The sequence below is a fragment of the Pelecanus crispus genome, chromosome 9 (genome assembly GCF_030463565.1).
Source record: "Pelecanus crispus isolate bPelCri1 chromosome 9, bPelCri1.pri, whole genome shotgun sequence".
NCBI lineage: Eukaryota > Metazoa > Chordata > Aves > Pelecaniformes > Pelecanidae > Pelecanus > Pelecanus crispus.
Genome location: NC_134651.1, coordinates 38,253,594 through 38,274,782, shown reverse-complemented (window position 1 = coordinate 38,274,782; position 21,189 = coordinate 38,253,594). Strand labels below are relative to the sequence as shown.

The 21,189-nt window shown below is 39.8% G+C and overlaps 1 protein-coding gene across 8 annotated transcripts in view; it reads left to right on the top strand.

The window, feature by feature from the left end:
* Nucleotides 1–18,030: 18,030 nt before the first annotated feature.
* The window catches only part of FNBP1 (formin binding protein 1), a 68,286-nt gene continuing 65,127 nt past the window's right edge, over nt 18,031–21,189 (top strand). For all 8 annotated transcript variants that reach the window (XM_075716073.1, XM_075716072.1, XM_075716067.1 and 5 more), the window contains exon 1: nt 18,031–18,140. The gene's annotated coding sequence lies outside the window, so the exon portion shown is untranslated. The remainder of the gene's footprint in view (nt 18,141–21,189) is intronic.

Here is a 21,189-nt window from a genome sequence, read left to right as displayed (position 1 = left end):
GACACTGTTCTTTTTTGTCTGTCTCTCTCTTGCATTACTCATAAGATTAACTCATCTCATCCTGTACTTTAGATTTTGCAGTGTATATTTCAAAAAATGTCAACTAGAGCGCAGTTTGATAACCTCTTGCAGGCTTGAGTCCCAACTCAAGAAGTGTCATGTTTAATGAAGGAAGGTGTCTTATAGATCAATTTAATATACATTGAATTTACCAGGTGTCATAGAAGCAGCAAATAACTTACTCTAATTATAAGACTCCAGAGCACTGGAAGGAGGCTTGCTGATAGTAACTTGGTATTTTAATATAATGGCAAGACTCTCCCCCCCCCCCCCCCAAAAAAAAAAAGTGTTTTGAGGTGGGGAGTTTTCCCAGGTTACAGTTCCTCTGATGAACTGTAATATCCAAAGCCAACATCTCTTACACCAAAAATAAGAACTTTGTCTTTAATATCTTCTGCTTTGAAACTAAATACTCTAATACCGCCTCATTGCAGTAATAAATGAGTTAGAAGTGCATCTAGCAAGACTTTTGAGGAGTGTGTCTCAGTGTAATTTACAGGATGTCAACCCTTGTGGCACATAAACATCTGCTGTTTTAATAAGTGCATTACTTAGTGTTGTGCTGTTCCAGAAGTCCCACTTAGCTTTTTTTTTTTTTTTTCCTCCTTTATTTTATGAACCTGGGAGGAGTCGTCATAGCAGTTGTTGCTGGAGATCCCATCCACATCGTGCTAGGTAGACATTGTGCAGTTCAGGCATTGATGGGCCCTGTCTTGCAAATTCTGTAGTGCCATTTAAAGACAAGCAAGATTGGAAGGATGGAGCGCATGTCACTCAAGGACGTGGAAATCTACACAGGTCTTACACCTCTCCCATCTCATGACTCTTCTGGTCTGGGGAAAAATATAGTAATTTCTCTTGCACCCACGTTTTTTATGAAAGTCCATATGTGTTGTGAAATTTTAAACTACTGAGTAGTTACTGTACTCTGAGACTAACTTAAGAACAATAAAATAGATACCCTCTATTTTACTATCTTCTTAGACTGAAAATCAATATAGTATGCTGATAGGTACCCAAAAGTCAATTCTCTGTACTAGAACACATTTCAAAGAATTATTCTTCCAATATACTAACTAATTCCTTTCAAATAGTCAGGAAAAAAAAAAAAAACAAACCATCATCATCAATATTTAACTGCATCTGCTTAAAACCCTCCTGGTCTATACTTTTGAAGTTGCGCGGGGGTGATATTCACACATCCCTGATAGAGAGGATGGAACGTGTGTGTGTCTGTGTTTTCTTTTCATGTAAGGAGTCAATTAAGATGTAATTGTGAGGTGCCCTACATGGCCCTGCTGAAAAATAATGGGTTGTAGGAGATGGCCTCATCTCTTTGTAGGCTGTTGCACTGTGAATACACATTTGGATGTCACAAGAAAGAGTTTCTGTTTCCTGGATGGGATGAGCTGGGCTCTGCCTTTCAGCAGGCAGGCTCTTCCAGTTGAAGCAAGTGTGCAGAAGTGATACTGAAAGCGGGCTGTAATTTTTCCTCTTGCTTCAGGAGAGAGTGAGCCCAAGTGACCGACATCTTATTCTGCACATCACATTGTTTCCTGTTCTGCTGAGCAGCGCAACTACAAGCTGACCTAAATTTATGGTTTTCTTGCGAGATGCCAGTCTACTCTTGTTTGCAGTATTTTTGTAAGCAAACTGGCTGTATTCATTGTTACTGCTGTTATCAGCTGCTTATTTTGAATGGCAGGCTTATGGAGAAGTGAATTTTTAACAGATTTTCATATAATTTGTGGGCACTGTTTATTCCAAATAGACCTGCAGAGTTGGGGAACCCATTACTTTCTGGAAATGAAGTGAACATTTGTTAGATTTCCTCCCACAATAGCAGTAGAAAAGAGCAGCACTGTGCTTGCCATCCTCTTTTGATACTTCATGGTTTGTTATTGCTGTGGTAGGGAAGCACAAGTAGCACATTATAATGTAAGCATTCCCTCTGTTTATTTTTTTTTTTGTTGCGGTAGCCTTCTACTTGATCTTCCAAGAACGTGAGAAGCCTGGAAATCGGGATCCTGTAGCTGTGTAGTTTTATTCACAAAATTTCACTGCATATGCTCTGTGCGCAGCACGTTTTTCGATGACATAGTCTTAGTAAAGCAATTAATTAAGAAATACTCCTGTAAAACATGCCGTGCTAGAATACTGACTCAAAACTTGACCAGCATCTCTCCATTACTTCTATTACGAAGATTTTAATAACATTGAACCATAGTTTGGGTTAGTCCTTTAATTAATAACATCATGATTTATGTGGTGTGGTGGTCTTGGTTTTGTTTGTCTTCAAGACAGAATGCTTTTTGTCACTGTCCCAGTAATCAGTCCAAAGTACAGCAAGCGGCTTTACGCTTTGAAAAGCTGTAGCACCCTTTCAGAAAATATCTTTGGTGCCTCAGATTTTTTCAGCTTGCTAACACATTCAGAACACAGGACAAGCAGCTTAAGATCTGAATGAGATTGTTCACCAAACGAGTTGGTGCAGCATATTAATTTGCTAGCACTTCTAAATGCCTGCAGTGTTACAAGAGCCTGCGATGTCACTAAAATACCAGCAGCTTTGTTGGTTCTAAACTCCTTAAAAGAGAGTTTTAAATTCTTGTCTGATTGCCGTAGCCTTACCAGCTTTATAAAGAATTTCAAGATCTGTATTTGAAAAATGTTGTGCATCCTAGGCTTAGCAAAGTTAATAAGAATCTTTTCCTGGTACTATTAATGGCCTTGGAGTTTAATTGTGCTCTAGGTTTTACTGTATATCTCACCATTATATGTGGCTCCTATTAGAGCTTTTATCTAAGTGCCAGTGGATGCATTTATTGCATGTTTTGATATGCTTTTAATCTCAATGGACAGTCTAGGATTTATGTTGGGAAAAAATAAGTTGCTTTTACAGTTAGGTAAATTAACATAATGTGATTTTAATGAGGCTGGATGCAGTCAACCTGACTTTTTCAGGTGTACTTTCCATTCCATCTTAAGCCCATAAGTTGGTATTTAAATGCCAGGGTAGAACTGATATGACACTAAATCATTTTTCCTTTTTCCTCTTTGTGTGGGAAACCAACCCATCCCTCCCCCCAATACAGTACTCTGTCTGGGAGTTCTTGGAGAAGAGGGATATGAATGGGGTTTTAAAACTACAAAAAGTTCCAAAATTTTTAGAAGCCCATTTTTAAAATGGGTGCTTTTATTCAGAGATTGAACCCAAACATTTTAGTAAAAGCTGCATAGGAGGCTAAAGAATAAGTTTATTACCTGCTGCAGCACAAATTCTATCTGAGGTTTATGAACCCGTACTGATTGACTATTCAGAACTGGGAACTGAATATAAAGCTGCATGCTTAGGAATGGAATTAAAAAAAGAAACACCCCCCCCCCCCCCCCAAAAAAAAAAAAAAAACCAACCCCAAAACCCAAACCAACCAAAGTGTTTTGTGCTGTCCCCTGTTTCACTGATACTGGATTTAGGCAAATACGTAGCACTAGAAGATGGGATGGGCGGAAGGAAGTGGTCAGACTGGTGTGACATATGTGTGGCTTTTAATCTTAGCTCCAATAAGTACTGTTTTAAATCGGGTAGTGCTTTTCCTCGTGTGTATGTCTAAAAACTAGATTAATAGAAAAAGACTGTTTACTGATGTAATTCTCATTAGGGTTGTGAAGATGCATGCTTATTCGAGCATTGTGAAGGCTTGAAATCTGTATCATGGTACCATCATTGCTGTTATAGCATGGGTTATAAAATACTCACATGGGTTTTTTTGGAACCCAAGGACATGAGATTGTTGTCGCAAGAAAACTAAATTACCCCTTTTGCTCAGCTAGACTTGCCTATCCAGCTTATGAGCAGAACATCCTTGCTGAGGAAAGCAGTCCTTCCTTAAAGGATCAAAGGATGTTGCTTTTCTTGCTCAGGATGTTGAAACATTATTTATTCCTGCTGCTTAAGTTTCCAAGTCATATTGGTCAAAAGAGAATGTAATTGTTGATTAGTTTCCATAAAATGTTCTGACTGTTTTACTTTGAGAGGCCAGAGGCTTTGTAGGGAGCTGGGCTAGGTGGTTTTGTACAGTCAGGCAGTCAGTAGATGCTCTACATTCTAGAAACTGTAATTTTAGGTTATCTTGGTCAGCACAGTATGGTTAGCACACTGAACTTGAGCTTTGTCTGTTGGGGCTCAGAGTGTGGCCTTGTACAGCATCTTTGTGGGATAGTCAGCAAACCACTGTGTCTTGCTTGTGCTGTGATTCCCTGCTTGTCTCAGATTTTATATTTTTTTTTTTTTCTCCTGTGAACTGGTCACTGTTTCAGATCTGCTAGGTGTATAGGCAGCACTTAGCACAACAGGGCTGCTGTTAGAGCTGGAGGATCTTTGCTGCAGCTACAACTTGCTTCAAATGCTCTCTCATCAGGTGTTTGGGCACTTAAAATTTATGGATGGTAGAGGTATTTGTGTTATAAAACTCTTAATTCTGTTTGTTTCATGAATGTCACGTTTATAGAGTAGGAAACACTAATTTCTTCCCACTTTACAAAGCTTGGTGACACATGATCTCTATTCTTCTTGTACGAATATTTGTTTAGTGTGATGGAGTTAAATTTACCTCTTTCTCTTTAGAGGCTTGTAATTGTCTCATGTCCTGTGGGGAATCCCAAATATCCTCGAGTGAGTAATGCGGGTGGCTCCATCACAATCCACAGGGCATTGTGCTTGGCTGTGTGCGTGCTGCTCTATTGACTCTGCGAACCTGAAATGTGTGTGGGAGAACTTTCTCTTGTATTCTAGCATGTAATTTAATTGATGTTTGTTTGGTAATTTGCCTCAGATTAAATTATTCCTTGTCACTACTGAACAAATGCTTTGTGTGCTTTTGGTGGGTCAGCATTTTGCATGATATTTCCCCTTCTTTATTCCACCTACTTCGATGCATTCATTTATTTTTGCTGCGATCTTATTACTGAGAAGTGAGAGAGGCTTCTGTTGGGAGGAGGGGGAGACCCAGTGGAGTTTCAGAGAGGCTTTATACAGTGATTATTTGGTTAAGGGAAATGCGATTACTTTTCCTCAGATTTAAACTTTGATTCAACACGAGTTCACGCTGTAATTAATGGGAGTTGTTACCTGAGGATAAACTTTATAGAAGTGGGATAGAACTGAGCGTGTGAGAATATAAGTACAAGTTCTCTCCCTCCAAAGGAAAAGAAACTTAAGTTATCTGAGAATCCTTGTTTATTGATAGCAGTATATGCTTTGATGCACAGGTGGATGTTTTTCTGATCCCTAGCAAGACATGTCAGCGGTACAGCTGCCACCTTAGTCTTGGTTTGACCATATTTCAGTTTGTTAATCATAGATTAATTCTGTGGCCATATAGGTGATCGCCTCTGTTGTAGAGGGGACGTGGCAAGATTCAGCTTAAAGTTTGAGTATTTTCTGCAAGTGGGATCAGTCTGAAACAATGTTGTCAAAATCAAGACAAATGGCCTGACTGAGGTACTGCAGAGCATGTGCAAATGCGGCAGGGTTGGTCCCTTTTCTGAAGCGTTCATCAGCTGAACAGCTGAGATGAGAAAGGTAATAGGAAAATATTTGACAGGATATTAGCTGAATGTCTTTGTTGCCATTTTCATAGTGTCAGGAAGAATTGTGTCTTATTGTAATAAAAAAAGCTGTGTGACAAACCCCAATAGATGGATTTAAGGAATAGTGTCTCCAGCTCTTTGCTTATTTTCTATTTCTGGCCTAGTTGCAGAATTATTCTATCTTTTTGCCAGTGTTGCTTGACTCCACAGAGTGGAGTGTATGAGTGGATAATACTGAATTATGAAATGCACTTTGAACAGAGTTTGTTAACAAATTTTCAAGTGATCAACTTTTGTGTTTAAAATTTAAGTTGAATTTATGCCTAGGTTTGCAGACATTTACAATGCTATGTACTCAGAAAGCCAGTTTCATTCTATCTATTGTATTAGATTTCCTGAAGCATATATATCTCTCTAAGAAGTCTCCTGTTTTGTAAACTTAACTGTTTTCTTGGGTCAGAACAGAAGCACCAAATTTAACTTCTGGGTTAAAAATGGAATGCAATGGCAGATAGAAATACTTAAGGCATAGCAGTAATCTTGTTTGGTCCTGAGTGTGAAGTGGCTCTTGAAAAATCTAGGACTGTATTTGTAATGTCATGGTATTTAAGATATTAAATGCTATTTGAACCCCATCTACAAAGGAGTACTTTTGTCTTTTTCAGCTGTTAGTTCCATTTAATTTGGAAGAGAGAGGAGGGAACAGTCAGTTTACAGATTTTCACTTTTCATTTGAACTTCAGGGATGGGCTTTGGACACGCTTGGGGTGGGGCTTATATTTTGACCCTAGGTATTGCCATTGCTCCAATGATTCTAGGAGGCAGCCTCCATCTAAGTAGAATTACAGTGACTTTGGCAACATTTTGCTTTTCCAGGCATCTGCATAAACATCCCATAAGGACACGATGCCTGCAGTGGAATTTGGTAGTCAATTCTCAGAATGCTTCACAGCCAGAGGAGGTGGCGAAAATGAGTCAGAGGAGTAAAGGCTGTTCTCTTCCGTTTGATAAATAAATACATCTTTGCATTAGCATCTGTGTAGAAAAGCAATTCACACACATGCTCCATTCTATGCCTGACAGGTGATTTATTTAATGGAGATTAGATGATCAGAAGTTTTGCTATTGACAATACCAGGCATACCTGGTGAGGCCTTTAATATTTTCTTTTTTTCCATCTTTTTTTTTTTTTTTTCCCCCTTAACATAGCCCATATGGGCTATATTTAGATAGAGGGAGATCAAGGACTCTTTATTTTGCAAAGTTTAACAATGTCACGGCTTTTGTTTTTTAAAGTGGTTATATAAAAATAAGTTAAATCCCCCCCAAAGCCAAAGGAGAAAAACCCTCAGCCAAATATTAGTCCTCCAAAGAATTCAACAGAATGGGATTGAAATTCAGGAGTTCCTAAACTCCAGCTGTGTGCTTAGAGCAGTATCGTATTTGAAAAGGTTTGATGTTGACGACAAAGTTGTGCACTTTGAGGATGCATAGAACAGCTTGGATATTCTATGTGATTAATCCAGTATGGCGTTGGCTTACGAAGAAGTTGGGCAAAAAGCTAGTTTCCCCAAAATACATTCCCACAGACGACTACAGTTTGAAGTATTGTTTTTGTGGATAAGATTCTACTATTGTAGTTCAGTATGGTTTTGGATAAGAGGGCAGAATTGTCTTTTGTGTGTGTCTTCTTTTAAATGGATCATCAGGCTTGTTTGTTTTTCTATTGTAGTTATCCGTGCAATAAGCAGAAACACTGTATGGTTCATTTTTAATAATTAGTACACAGCTGCCCAAAGGGGAAGCTGTATGGGCAAGAGATCTTGTTGATCTTTGTTTTAACAGCTGGTATTATTAAGGGAGAGCATTGCAGAATGGAAAAAAAAAAAGAGGATGAAAATCAGTCAACAGTTAATCCGAAGATGTAGCCAGGCACCAAAAGATTTACTGGGAATTAGTTTTAAAATTGCATTTGTCCAAATTATTTCAGAATAAAAGAATGGGTGTGTATTGAATCAGGGAAGTGGGATGGTGCTGGGGAACAGTGAAAAGTTGCAACATTGTCAACTGAAAAATCGTACTGGAACAACAACAACATATATTTAGCATTGTTACCATGCTGCAACTCCTGAGGGGAGGCAGCTCGGATCTGCAGCTCTTCTGTGGCTTGTGATTTATACCATCCCAGCAGCAGAGCGATACACACCAGAATCTGCTCATTTTCAAAGCTCTTGTTTATAGCACAGAACAGAACAGTGAATCCCTGTGGGTCCTTGCAGCTTTCAGTCTGCAGCTCTGGATACTGTCAGCAAAAACCAAATCTTTGTCCCGTTCCTATTCCCATAGGATGAGCGGAAGGAAGAGGTTAGGATTGCTTTGTTTTGTTTCTTTGTTTTTTAAATGAGTTTTGTGGGTATCATTAATGCTAATGGTAGAGATGCATCATCTCTCTGGGCCCCAGTAGATTTTAGTAGTTATGAGCCTTTGTTTAGTTTTTGCTTAGCTAACGAGTCTGGATTTTAAGGTCTAGATTCTGCTGCTTATCCCCATACTTAATAGGAATAAATTCACTTAAATCAGTTGAATTGTACTAGTATCACCAAAAGGAGAAGCAGCATGTGCGTGTTTGTATAAATAACTGAACATGTACAGAAAAAGGCTGAAATGCACTCAGTCCTTCAATAAAAATAGTTGGTATTCCTGACCGCACATCTGGCATTAGTTGAGGTTTCTCTCTTATTATCTTGCTCTTTAAGAGCTTTCTTATATTCTGGGTTGTAATTTGCACATTATCATGTATTTTGAAGCAAAACTGTGTCCCATTCTGGGTTTTCTTGCATGTATTTTATAAGCAGAATTGTATGCTTGAAAAGAAGTGTTCATTTCTGAATGGTCTGCTTATGACAGATGGTTCTCATTGTGGCGAAGTCATGCAGTGCCTCAAACCTCAAAACGTATAAACTTATTTGAAGGAAATGAATTGCTGCTGCAGCATAGCCATCTATGAAGAGTATCCTTGGACATTGCAAACAATGGGTTTTTTTTAAACCTTGCCTTCTCCTTATTTGAAGAAAACGATAATATTGATTTTTCAAGAGCAGGAAATTTAGATACCTCTAAGATGCACATTTCCTCTATAATACTCATTTTCAAGAGCATGAAATTTTGACAGCTCTAAGATGCACATTTCCTCTTTCAAGAAATGTAACACAACTTTCTTAGAAGTGTCTCCCACTGGTAACAGCAGATGACTTGTGTCAAGTCTCTAAACACCTCTGCATGACCTTTTCAGGTATATGGCCTTGTTTGAATAAAAATGGAACAGCACCTGTATAATGCTCTATACTAGATGGACTTATGTTTTTCCATGTGTACCATCGAGGGCATGTAACCTACATAATTTCACATCAATTTCACATCTCCCTTGTTCCAGGCTTCCCGTTAGCCGTTTGCCTGCAAAAGGACCATCTTATTGTCCCTAACCATGCAGTATCCTTTGATTCACTTGCTGTTTCTTTTAATAACCTATTGCTCATCAGCTCTGTCCTGTTCCAGTTGAGCTGTTCACATCTTCCTGCCTTCCCACTCCCCAGAATTAATCATTCCTCTCTGTCGTCTTACCTCTCGCAGCATCTTTTTAAGCTGCTGCAGTGCCAGCAACCACATCCTCCCTCACATGGCACATTCTCTCTCACCTTCCTTCCTGGCTGCTGTGTTAGCACTGTTACTTGCCCTGTTGCTATAGAGGGACCACAAGTTCTGCTTTACCACATCCTTTGTAGGATACAACAGGCTAAGGGGGAGGAGAAGGCTTGGTTTGACACCAGGATGGCGGAGGTGGAGGGTTTGGGGGTCTGACAGGTTTGGGCTCCAGTGAGGAAGGCTGTTTGCTGTAGTGGTGAGAGCAGCCCATGGAGCCAAGAGCAGGAGGTTTCTTGCAGGAGCACCTGCTCCTCCCGGAGCTCCGCTGCTCCGGCACCTGCGGTCGGGCAGCAGCGGTGACTCAGAGGCTTCTGGCTGCTGCAGGAAGGAGCAGTTTCAGTTCGTGGTTTAAGCTCTGAGAGGAGAGAGCGCTAGACATTGAGAGCGTGTGTGTGTGGTGTCTTGGCAGTTGATGATGCTGGTTGTACTCACACAGGGAAGTGTCCTCCTGTGAACCACATGTCTGGTTTTGCAAGGCTTTCATAATAGGTGCGAAAGGGGATCACCAGCGCGAGTGCTGCGGCTGTGCTCCTGCTGACCTGTGGGGCAGGTGGAGGTGTCTCATTGCTGACCTGATGCTCTGTGCTGCTGCTGGGGGAGTCGCTCTCCCCCCCCTGTCCCTGCTTTCAAAGCTCGCTAGTTGGCTTTGCGCTGCAGTTTGTCATGCTCTCTGTAACCTCCTGCTGTGTTTTAGAGTCTGGGGTTGTGCATCATCTTCTCTACAGTGAGGTCGTAGGCTACGCTAGCGTAAAGACAAGCTCGGCAGTTTCATTAGTGGGGGATGTACCTCTGCAGCTTTACTGTAGGTGGGTCTTTTTGTTAGATGTTGCAATTTAATTTGTTCCCTGTCAACCCTGACGGTCTGGTTGTACTCCCAGAACTGGCCTTGCCTCAGTATGGCTGTAATAGTCATTTTGCTCTCCAGGTGCTGGCCTCTGTGCCATGTGCTCAGGTGGCGTTTTTCAGAAGTGCTTCTTGTTTGACTTCAGTCAGGTTTCCATCAAGGTAGGGTTAAGGTATGGCCGAAACCTGCCTGTGAGACAGCACTTCTGCTTAATTAGCAGGAGGGGTCACTCTTGTGTTTGTGGAAGGTGGTTTTATGGGTGGGGATGAGTGTAGTTGGTCTCAGGAGCAATTAAGAGGGTTACTCCCTGTTGCTACCCTTTGCTGTTATACTGGGGCAACATTATTTTAAATCCAAATTAAAATTGGCATACATATTAGAACTTTGCTTTACAGTTTCAGCAAAATGCTGAAGAGAGTAAGCATTTCAAGGCTGAAATATAGACCAGAAATGGCCTAATTCATAATGTTTATCGGAACAGGTAGGACAATTAGAGGTGAATTTAGCAACATAAAAGATATTTCAACATAAAACAGTCTGTTTCCACTCTTGATTTCGGGGGTTCCCCCCACCCCCCAGTTTTGAAATGCACTCAGTTGCCTAATGATGCGGCAAAGAATCTTATTTTTGTTTCTATTTTCTCCTAACTAGATCAAGTTCTGAGGTGAATCAGAAGAGATAAAAGAATAGTTAAAAGCCTTTGGGCTTTATGGAAGAATGAGTTTAAGGGATGGTGATGAAGGAAAGACAGAGGTGGGAAAGTAAGATGGATTTTTTTTTCTGGGGTATTAGTCAGCTCGAGTGGAAATATGCCTGTTTAAGGTGAAAGGTCAGGAAGAATTTATTTAATACGTAAAGGGTAAAATGAAATGAAACACGTGGATGAATAGGAGATCCGCATGAAAAGCGCATGCTATCATAAATAGTTTTGTGAATGAGAACCAGATATACAGGGGTAATAGAAGGGTAGATTCATAAAACAACCAGTAGAGCCACAGCATTGTTTGAATGTAAACCAAGAAGAGATGGTCTCCCTGTCCCATCGGTATGTGTTCCATGGTGCTATTAGTCCTCCTTGTCTGTACTGTGTGAAGGAAAAGGTTAGTGTCCTGTACTCCATTTCATAGTTAACATACTTTACACATAAACACAGATGTTTGTTTAGTTGTCATTAACTGAGGATTTCACTGACTGTAGCTGACAAATTTTGTGTGGGAAGTTGCCTCTCATCAGTAGTGGCTGAGTCAACAGATGCTGAAGTGCTTTCGTATTTTTTGCTCATCTCTTGTTTTCTGGAAGGCTCTTGCAGTGGTAGCCTGTACTTTATGCATTTTCTTTCATTATTAATTTGCCTGAAGACTGTTAACATTTGCATGTAGCTTTATTGTAGGTCTCTGAGGATCTGTGATCTGAATTCTGCTATGTTCTGCTGGCACTATAGTGCCATATGGGACTTAACCGAGCCTATGAAGGTCTCGTCATATTGTTAATTATTTTTATAATTTGAAGTTGTTAAACCATGGAATCTAAAGTAATTTAAAATTGCAGCACTGTAATGTGTTTTTGATCTTCACTTTAATTCCTTTTTGCCTATGGAAATGGGTGAGAGCGTTTAAAAATAGAGGTATGTGGGAGGAGAAGGTATGAATTGGAGGTGAAAATTAGTGTTTAATTCCCCTATTCCTACTTATGTTTTAAGGCCAGTGGATAAACAAGTAATTTTGGGAGGAAACAGAATTGAAATCCCCAGAGAATGAGGCAGTAGAAAGTCTTCAAATATTCTTAATGTTTAAGAATCATGGGTCTTTTATTACATTGCCAGATGAGAATTATAGGACAAATATGCTAAATAGAAAGGCTTTGTTTTTCTGTTATTAGCATCTGAATTTTCAGCATACTCTTTCTTCACTACTTAATCTATGTATTAGCATTCTTCTTAAATTTGTACTCTGCACCACTACCTGTGAAAGCAGCAAAGAGAGTGACAGAGGGACAGCTCAGCCTGGTTACTGGTATAGGAAACACTGCCACCTAAGTCTCATCTGAGCAGGTTTGACACAATGATTAGAATTGCAGAATGAATTGGTAAAGTCTCCCAGAATCTAATGTTTTGTTCACACTTGAAACCAAATAGAAATCCCAAGACTTCTGGCCTAGTTGTGTGGTGCAGCTGATTCCATGTCATCAGCCTTTCTGTTTGTGAAAAGCGCTTACCGGACACAGGGAGTCCAGCGACCTGAGTGAGTGCTGTCTGGCTGCAGAGAGACTGAGACCATAACTCAAGGGAAGAGTGAGGACACCCCCTTTATTTCAGTAGATGTCAATGCTGAAGCCCCTTGGTGGCAAATTAAGGTTCCATCCATCACTGGATCTGAACGAGCCTTGTGTTGAACTATTTCGCAATAGATGGAAGCAGTCTCGAAAGAGGAAGGAATATCTTACTGAGCTGATCTTCAAAGACCACATGAATAACACTTTCTTTATTGCACAATAATTGGTTGTACTCCATGTTATGTGGCTTAGAAATGGGAAGAAAGCTTTTCTTTCTTTTGTTTTTTTTAATGGCTAAGTTTCTTCTTTCCAAAATACTTTGCATAGCTGAGGAATGTAACTTCAGGATAACAGTTGAGAAGTGATGGGATTTGACAGCTCAAAGTAGCAGTTTAAAATGAGGAAAAGCACATAGGCAGCACTATTTCCATTTTAAGCATTTTCAGTGTAACAAGCATGCAGCTGAGTTTCAGCAAGAATGCATGAATACGAGGTTATTTGGGCAGCGGTAAAAATACCAGGAGAGAATTAATGGAAACAGAAATGAAGTTAGAAACACGCTTTGCCTTAGGGATAAAATTTTCAAAACACTCTGGGTACTTGCTTGTCGAATTCCCATTCAAGTTAATGACCAAAGTTATTCTTTCCTCTTTTGAGCTTTAACTTTTGAGTGCATGCTCAAGAATGTGTTAAGCTCTGAACAAATATGAAGATGCTGTTTGTTTCAAACAGCTTGCAGCAGAGTCTCTGCTTTCCCACCCACGTAAAGTCAGGTGGGTCAGCTCGTATATTCAAACTCCCCCATCACTTGGGGAAGGCATGAAGTGTTTGTACTGGCATGTGTTGCTGTCATTGGGAAGCTGGTGGAATCTGATGAAGAGGAATAAGTTACAGCTGTATGAGTAGTTCAATTATGTGCACATCTTGATTGTCAATTAAAAGTCTGTTCTTTTTAATAAGCTGTTGATATCACACTGAGTAAATATATGGACCTGAAAATAGGAGAACGTGAGATTTGGCAGGTTGGAAGGCCAAAGGACATGGACAATAACATGAAGGCTATGGCAGGAGCCTGCTGAGATACATGACTCATTGTCAGTGTGGTATTTTGCTCAAGAGTGTTCTTGCATGTAAACCAGTCTCTGAGTCAGAGGAAAGTAGTGAATGCTTCTACAAAATGTTTTGGTGTTTTTTCAGAGAAAACAGGTGCAAAGTGACCTTTTGTTTCCCCCCTCACTGTGGTCTGGTGGGAGCATTCTCACTCAACATTGTGTCATGCTTCTTGTCTTGTTTTCTTGCTTTTCTTGAAGAATGCTAAAGCCTTGTGGAATTCATTGTTTTCTAATGTCATCCCTAACTGGAAGGGTGAGGAGGCTGCAAAAGCAAGCAGAGGAGATGTACGTAGAAATCAAAAGCTGAAGCAGCAGCTCAGGGAGGTACCTAAGCCAGCTTCCAGCTGATGACTGAACCTGCACAGCTGTCATGGCACACTTTATCTACTAAAGGTGGATCCAGCAGGGATGGTGGGCTTTGTGCTGAAACCATGTGCTGCTCTGATTAGACTTCTCCTGGTTGTAAAGCCAAGTTCCTTCAGGGCAGAGACAGATAAATCCTCACAAGCTGCACTCTTGCTTCCTTTTGTAAGGTAGATGTTTCCCCAGCCACTAGCTTCTTGCTGGCTTTCAGTGTAACACTGCTACCTTGATCTTTGTGTTTGAAAACCACCTTCAAGTTTTACTGTTTGAATATGAGAAGCTTCTTATGCCTGGTGCTACAAGTGCTTAAGTTAACCAAAATACTAGCTAATTTACTGATGGCATTGTCCTCATCATGAGATCTTTTTTGCTGGGATTAATTACTATGAAGAGCTTGTTTTAAGCTATAAAATTATTCTGGAGCTCATTGAAAACTGAAATGAAACATGGTACTGAAGTTTGGGAGTATTTTGAAGAACGTTTCTAGCCATCTGCTTCTGGGAAATCTTTTAGGGGAAGCACTCTATTATGGAGAATGATGAAAATCTCATTGTTAGGATTACTAAAACTAGTCCAAATTTGCTACCAAATAGTTGAGGGGTGGTGGTTTTTTTGGCTTTTCAGATTCCATGTGATAATGCATTTTTGTAATAAGCTTTGGAAACAATAAAGTTTAAAAAAATAATCTTTTAAATGTTGATTGATTGAAGGGATGACATTGTTGATAACTACTCTCAGAAATCTCCTTTTTACAAGTTCTGGTTTTGCATTGGTGGCACATATCCCTGGACTTTGGGATTCCATGAATTAAAGGTTATGCTTTACAATCAAAGCATTCTGTGTACTCTGTCATCCATATGATTCATTAGCTTTAACACAGAGCCTTTGCCTACCCTGAGCTTGCCGAGTAGATCCATGGAACAAGGAGGACACATCTGTGTTGGGTCCCTCTGGCTGCGCTGCCTTTCCTTTGGAATCTCATGCTCAGCAAGTGATGGTGTTGCCAATTTTACTGACTTTTTCATCCTTAAGGAACACAGAAAAGAGAACAGATAATGGAATACATGATCCCGGTGTAACACACTGTTCTGGGGGGTGGCTGCTTAGTGAAATGGCACTCGGGCCAAAACTGTTCTATGCCCTGAAAATAACAGAGACTCTTCTCTTTAGCAAAGTCTGCAGAAAGCTAAACTTTACGCTGCCTTGCTTTTTGATAGCGGAGGTCTGGTCTGTGCTTGTAGTTTATCTGGTTGAGGTTCTTCTGGTTACTGCTCAGCACAGGACAAGTGTCTCTGCTCACTTTATAAATAGAAAGTTAGCATCTTCCACACGGTTGGTCTGACAGCTGCACCGTGGTGTATTCATTCGCCTTTGCGCTGCACATCATGGAGTTTTCTCTTGCCAAACTTGGTGTAGTGAGGCCGCTGAAACAGTCCAGCAGACTCATCTATGGAATAACAGACCAAACTGAGGCAGCTACCTGGAGCCATTTTCAGGTTTTTATTCATCTTCTTAACTAAATGATACTTTGAGAATTGAATCAGGGTGATGGTGGAGGAAGAGGTTTGGACAAGCCACCACCAGGATTGCCTTTCCAGGGTGAACCTGCTTCATCTTTCTGTGCAGTCAGCAGTCTGAATTCTCTGCAAGGGTAGGATCTCCTTGAAAAGCACTGTTTCCTATGGGAAACTGTGACCTTTCCTCTTTGAATGGAGATACGGTAGGATGCTAAGTTAGTTTATTGCTGCGAGTATGGTATATCTGATAAGGGTGGTTTAATTTGCTTGCAGAGATTAGGGAGTGGATTTCCCTCCCCGAGATTTCCCTTCTCAAAGTTGGGAGTGTGTGTGAATGCATGTAAACTTGTGAGTAATGGACTGCCTCCTGGGGTATTTAATTTCTATGCGTTTGTTAAATAATGTAAATTGTGGAAGAGCAGGGTGTGGGGTAGGTGCAAGACCTCTTTATCAGAAACCTTCAAAAGGCCATGTTTGCACTACTTTCTTGATGCCAGCATAATCTGAGAGATGCAGAGGTTGTATATTTGAAGCAGAGCAGAAGGTGCCTCGTCTGGGCCCTCTGGGAGGAGGAGAGGTTCGTGATGTTACCCATGTCATTTTTGTATTCTCCCCAGCTGTGAAATTGTCAGAAATAAGGATTTGTCTATATGCAAATACGTACTGATTTAGTACACGTCTTCCCTTTCTACAGACTATGTACATCCTCTTTTTGAGTGAATTGTGTTATATTGGTTTAAGGGTCACTTATGTTGCTGGAAGTCAGGGTTTTATTGTGTGTACTTTGAATATTTTTTTTTTGGTCGCCCTTAACAACTTTTTCTTAGTTCCTGGAGCACGGGGCTTAGAAGTTCTCTACTATTTTTGTAACTTTATACTATTGCCCTTTTGCTGTTCTCCCCCCAGTGCCTCTTTAATTGACTAATACTGACATAATTTAAACTGAAGCCTAGTCTGGTTTGGCTGAATTGGTTTAAAACAGAACCTTATGCTAAGCCAGAGCAAATATGCAGATATACAAACCTTGTGTGTCCTATTCCATGCGTATTACCTGCTGTTTTAACTTGCTTCTTGCTAGGGTTTTGCAAATTCCTCCTCTAATTTGGTTTCTGTTTCTCCCCTTCAAAATACAGTTAAAGCAGTTTTGTTAGCAAATAGCAGCTTCTGTGTACATGACTCTCTTGTTCAGTGCTGGAAGAATCTTTCCTGATATGGATCTAACTTACTGTCAGAGATGGATAAGCTACAAAGCAGAAAGTGGTATTTGTTTAAAAGCAACATATTCATAAACTAGGCTTTGCAGTAGTTTTCTATTATTTTTCTACTCTGTGCATCTAAGGAAGTGGGCTTCTATTGCTTTGATACCATTTGATGATAGCTCTACAGGCTGAAACTCACAAGACCAAATCTTGAGCAGACAGAAAGAAGCATAGCTTCTGTCAGAAGCTTTAATTGTGTAGCTAAGCATCTGACCCAGATCTGTTGCTGTGTACAATATTTTGGAAAATGTGGTAAATCTAACCTTTGTACTGCAGATGTACGAACTTATTCTCTATTTTCCATGTGAAACACAATGGAACCTGATGCCAAATAAGTCAGGCTGATATTAAAGACCTTGTTTACGCTGTGTTTCTGTCAGGATAAGAGTGCAGTGTATCATGGGTTAAAAAATATTTTTCAAGTCTTGTAGAAAAGTTAACTTCTGAAATCCTGTATGGAATGGATGATTATGGAATTTGAGTGTTGTTGAAGTAACCGAAATTTAAAAATAAGGTAATTTTAGGTTAAATCTGCAGCTAGTAATAAGCTGGCTTGGATAATTAATTTGGATTTGGAGTTGCTTAATTTCTCTTGGCATTTGCAAATCCCAAACTGACTCGTGGAATGTTCTTGATTGAAAAAGATTTTATTGAAAACATGTGTGACTGTGGTTTTTGAGGGCAACAATATTTGAAGAACAAAGTAGCATCTGTACATAAATGGAGGTAGACAAGAAAACTTACTGTAAACATAGCTAATGTCAATTTTTGTGGCATCATTTGTTAGCATGTCTTCTGGTTTACAACAGAAGAGGCTACAGGGGAAGTAAATTCTGTTCTGCCCAAAGATCGTTAGCTGTTCTAAATGACACTTTAAATTCGTAACACTGACAAAGCTTGAGTATAAATCTGTATTTTTCAGACTAAAATAAGAATTACTAATTAGGAATAGACCTCAAATTCATGGAACTTCTATTAACTCTTCAGAGTAAAATAGTGGCAAGAGTATCCATTTCTTATCCTTTGTCTAAGTATGTCTTTATATTAGAAAACTGTATTTAGTAGAATTGCCAAGACTTCTGAAATGAAACTGATTCAGAAGTAAGGAATGAAGAATGGTACTGAACTGTGTCCTGTTAAAAGACAGATTTTTGTTGATTTAAAAACCTGTGTCACTACAAAAATGTCTAACTGTGGTAATGGAAAATATTAATAACACTTTCTTTATGGTGATACACGCTTTGGAAGTTATTTTTAGTGATCTCTGTTCAACAAGATGAAACTATTTTTTTGATTCATTGCAGGACCAGTTTGACAACTTAGAAAAACACACGCAGTGGGGTATTGATGTTCTGGAAAAATACATCAAGTTTGTAAAAGAAAGAACAGAGATTGAACTCAGCTATGCAAAGCAGCTTAGGTAAGTTGATATGTAAAGTTCTGGACTTCTGAGTTGCATCTGTTCAGAGCCTGTAATCATCTCTAAGTTTACTGTTGCAGTGGTGGTAATTTGTTTGGTTTATAATAATGGCTTTTAGAGAATAGCTTTAATTTAGAGAATTGAAAGCTACAGTTAATTTAAGATACTGTTTTATTATCTCTGCTGAAAATCATATGCTTTGTAAAAAAGAAGGTTATTTAGGTGACTGAGTAGCATACTAGGGCTTACTCACAATTTATGCATGATTAATGGCTCAGGCTTTGAGGATAGCATTGTAATGTTTTCCATGAAATTAGGACTGCTGCGCATAAATGCTGAAGGGTTTAAGAATTCAGCAGAATAATGATCATTTGTGTAAGGCAAAGTTTAGGGTTTCTTTTCGTAAGACAGGCTCTTTATGAACGCGTGTTGGAGAAACTGCAGGTCAGAAAGTCAGTCTCAGCTCTTGGAAATTTCGGCTCTGTAGTTAGCTGGGTTGCAGCTGAAATTTGAATTTTGACAGTTTTATAATCTTGCCAGTGTTCTTGTGATGTGTCTCCTGAACAGAGCAGAGATCCTGTGAATTTATCTCAGGTAGCTGCATTACCGGAAATGCCTGCTGTGTATGGTCTACGTGTCTGGTTCGACCATCAGGTTATAGGTAGAGATGGGTGTATGTGAACCAGGCTCCAGAAAACATATTCCTTGAGATCAGATACACTGTAAATGGGGAAGGGGGACAGGAAAGGGTGCTAATAACCCTCCCACCATGAGTAGCTCCTACCCTGCTTTTCCCAGTGTAGGGTAGAAAAAAAATGAGAGGTGAACAGGGGTTAAAGGGAGTACAACACACAGGCAGTCCTGCTGCGGGGAGAGGCTGTGGTGCAATACTGTTGGCAGCCGCTAGTGTCCAGGGTGACAAACTGGAGGTGGTGGAGCTAAATGGGGCAGGAGTGCAGGACTAATCCTTCCTAACCCTTCCAGTAAAGCCATAACTTTTTTTTTTGCATTACTATAATACACATTACAACTCCTTGCATCTTCTCAGTATTTATAGGTATTGAGATCTGAAGTTCTAGTTGATCTGTATATATCTAAAGCACAATGTCTATTGAAAAAAAAAAAATATCACCCAGAATTTTTGATCCTTGTGTTAGAATGGATTTGAGATGCACAATAGCCTGTTATTTATGAGGAACCGGTAGTTGATAAAACCCTGCCTTTATGGTTATGTGCCCTCTCAGGGGAATGCCACAAGGATTCCCCAGGGTTTCTGCTATAGACAGGCAGGAAATAGAAAATTACTTGTGCAGGAACAAATTGCTCACATCCTAAATGGAGATGAGAAGAGATTGAATTACAGAGGCAAAATGAGCTGTAAGAAAGAGAGTATGACTGGACTGGGAAATCCCGGCAGAGTATCTGTGTGAGCAGGCCTGTCTTACAAAGAATCACACACTAGACTCAGTGAATTTCTTAGGATGACAAATTTCAGGTGTAAGGAGCATAATTATGAAAATAAACACACAAACAAAATGTTTAAGGAAAGTGGGATAGTTTTACCTTGAATATGTAGAACCTCTGAACTCATGAGTTTTATTTCTTATTCTGTCCTAGACTGCCAAAACAAACTTGGTCAATTTGTTTCTTCTCTCTGTATTTTAATTCCCCATGCATAGCTGCATTTGTCTCCCCCACCCACGGGTATGATTTGAGGACAAATACATTCATCCCTGAGGAGCTCTTAAACACAACACTGTTTGGGGTCATCTAAGATGTTAGAGGTATAAAAGAAAAAACAAAAATGTAGACTTGTCAAATGTTGAGATAAAACAGTGCTGGACATTAAAAAAAAAAAAATCATCTGCTTTTAATAAGTCTCCTCAAGCCTGGTGCAAACCTTTCTTGTATGACATCCATTTGGTCTAACAGAGCTGCAGCATATCACTGCATGTCATAACATGCAGACATACTATTAAAAAGGGACAAGTTAACACAAGACACTCCTGTGGATTTAACTCAAAAGTTTTATTTATAGTGTAAGTAAAGCTGCTGGACTTTATTTTCTTTTGTGGAACTTGTGTTTCTGCTTGGTCTCTGGGCTCCCTGGCTAGCTATTCGTCCTGTCTGACTATCTACATCTCAGCCTCGTGATCTGTTGAAGTTTAATTGGCCTCTATTTAAAAATGTTTTTTTCCTTCCCCTTTATAATTCTGCAGATATATATGTAATATTTTGTTTTAAAAGTGTTAATTTAGATTTACGTACTCGCAGGATGCATAAAATTTATCTCATTACACCACTGGGAGAAACTCTGCAATGTCACATACCTTCTACATTGTGCCTGCACTATTAAGTCCTGCTTGTACCATTTACAGTCGGCTCTGGTTTGAGAGTCCAGTTCAGATTTGACATGATTGTTTTCTTTATAATTGTTGAGTCATTAAATTAGGCTGGGGAGGAAGGGATGCAGAAACTATGGTAGGGTGCTCACTTGTTGCTGTGTTTTCTTTTGAACTTCTGTTGGATGTGACGTGCTGGATGCTATGCTCTGAGTGCTGAAGTGGTGTTTCATTGTCTTCCTTCCCTAGTCACTGCTTAACTTACAGCGCACACTGAGCACCAAAAGGTGTGTCAAAAGCCTTGTCTAATGTGACGATGGATAGATGGCATTGAAGAAGACATACTGGAAAAAAATGCTTAAGATATCAGGATAATCTGAGAATCGGGAGCCTCTGATGATAATGTGAGAGAAAGAGTAAGATGTCAAAGAAGTGGAAATAAGGGAGCAGAGAAACAAGCTGGAAAGGCAGAAGAAATGATGCAGTGTGAAAGTCAAATAGTGAATTGGAACAGGTGCACAGGCTGGCATAGAATCTTTCCAGAATTGCTGTTTTGACTGCTGATCTTTGTTCTTACGTGTTAGTGCCCTCTTTAATCACTATTAGCTCTGAAGGTGTCATTGCAGGGAAGTGCTGGCGTCCTGGTCATGACACTGCATGATTGCATGCTGAACTTCAACGTGAGAGAGTCATATTGACTCCTACTG